The following is a 2500-nucleotide window of genomic DNA, read 5'->3' as shown; positions in this document are numbered from 1 at the left end:
GCAGCAGTTTCGCCTGAAGCTTCTGTGCCATCCACGCCTCCGCGACCCGCTGGCCCCTGACGCGCCACCAACAAACTGGTGCTCATCAGGGCCCGCACTGACCGCTATCCCAGGAGCACAATACCCCCTCTAGTCCAACTCATAGACAAGCACTAGTCAGTAGACCCCATCCCCCCAGCTTTTCTACGAATAAAATTACTTGTCCAGCACTCCTAACTCACCTGTACTTGCACTTGTGGATGGTAACCCCGGCCATTCCTTGCACACTGGGGATAATTTAGAGGCAAAATGAAACAGACAGTATGTAACACCAAGAATATCAATTGTAAGAAATCAAACTGGAATCAAACTGAATTAAGTTTTTATTTATTTGTATTTTGTTATTTTGTATTTTGCTTAATTTGTTCTATTGCTATTGCTTGTTAGTTTATATGTGTTTCTATATATATCGTTTATGTGTTTATGTATTTATAGTCTTAATGCATATATTCTTTATATGTATTTATACATACATACATACATATATGCATACACAAATTGAAAAACTGATAGACAGAAAGAGAGAGATTTATATATACATACACATATGTTTGTATGTGTGTGGGTATGTATGTATATATAAACACATATAAACTATATATACAGAATCACATATAACCAACAAATAAACTAACAGTCTAAAGCAATATAACAACAAAAGAAGCAAAAAACAAAATGACAAAGGACAAGGAAATAATATTTTTATGAATGAGGCGAAACCCTATGTTTGTGACACAGAATGTGACTGATAGAATATAAATAACCAATAAATATATTAATATCTGTTTTTGGTAACTATGTTAGTCATTTAATCTTTCATTGTCTTCAAGTAAGTGATAACAAAATGTGTAGTATTAGTTATCATTAACTGCATAGTGAGATATTTATCAAAAGTATTTTCCTGGGATTGTTTGTTTATCGAAATCGCAACACCTATGGAGGTGAGGCAATGCCACAGTTCCTCTCTTGGTACTCTATCATATGCCTTCTCCAGATCTACGAACACAATCCAGTTGCCTTTGTCCCTCTGTATATATCCATCAACATTAACAGTGCAAAGATGGCAGCTTTGGTACTTCTCCCTGGCATACAACCAAACTGTTCATCACAAATTCTGCAGCAACTCCTTAGCTTTCCGTCTATTTCCCACAACTTCATTGTATGACTCATTATTTTAATGCCCCGGTAGTTACCACAATCCTGTGCGTCTAATTTGCTCAATGTGCTCTTTCGTCACTCATCTGGCATTCACTCTCCTGCAAGGATTTTGCTGAATAGGGATGTCAAGTATCCCTGCTTCTTCTAGGCTTATCCATGTTTCTATTATAATGTTGTCTTGAAGTTTTCCCCCACTTTTGTATCCAGCATCTCATACATCTCCTTACTCGCTTCTTTCTTTACTTTGCCTTGTTGTTTGTTTCATTGTACACAGACTTGTTTCTCAGATCTTTTATCTTGTGCCACGCTTTCAATGCTGCTTTCTTTCTCACAATAGCTTCCTGTACAACGTTCCACTATCATGTTTCCTTGGCCCCCTTCTTCTTCCAATTGTCACACCAAGCAATTCCTTTGCTGTTTCCCGCAATACGTTCGATACGTCTACCAGGTGTTGTCTTCTTCCCAATTCATCTTCTGGTCTACCTCCGGTAAAATCTTCTCACAGTCTCCATCATTTAATTCTAGGTTCTGCCTTTACCTCTCTTCTCCTTCGGCTCTTCAGCTTCATACTACCAATGACTACATGGTATTGTTTTGTCACGCTTTCACCTGGAATGATCTTGCAGTCTCTGCCTTCTTCAAATGCACCCTGTGGCACAAGACGTAATAAATCTGAGTACGCTTGCCTCCACTTCTGTATGTGACCTTGTGTGATTCATGCTTACTATACTACTATGTGTTTATTACAGCCATGTCTGTGTGATGGGCGAAGTCTACAGTGACTTGATAACAATATCAATGATAATATTAATAGCAATAATAATAATATTATTGATAATAAAATTATTAATAATAATAATAATGATGATGATGATGATAATAATAATAATAATACTAATAATAATAATAATAATAATAATAATAATAATAATAACAATAATAATAATAATAATAATAATGATAATAACAAAAAACAACAACAGCAACAACAATAATGATAATAATAATAAAAACATTAATAATAACAACAATGATAACAGAAGCAACAATAACGGCGATAAAGCGCCACATGCAGGGTAAAAAGTTGAAACATAAGGGGACAGAAAAGTAACAATAACTATACAAATAGTATTATCATAATAATCCTATAACTTTAAGGACGATAAGCATAATATATATATCATATCATAGACCACCTGCTGAGGCACCAGAGGCCGGAGCAATCTAGATTCACTCCTGGTAAGTCCACAATAGATCGTATCCTGGCGCTTCGAGTAATTGTAGAGGGCCGTTGTTAGTTCGG

Source organism: Penaeus chinensis, chromosome 4, assembly GCF_019202785.1.
Source record: "Penaeus chinensis breed Huanghai No. 1 chromosome 4, ASM1920278v2, whole genome shotgun sequence".
In the NCBI taxonomy this organism is placed as follows: Eukaryota; Metazoa; Arthropoda; class Malacostraca; order Decapoda; family Penaeidae; genus Penaeus; species Penaeus chinensis.
Note: the sequence above shows the minus strand (reverse complement) of the source record.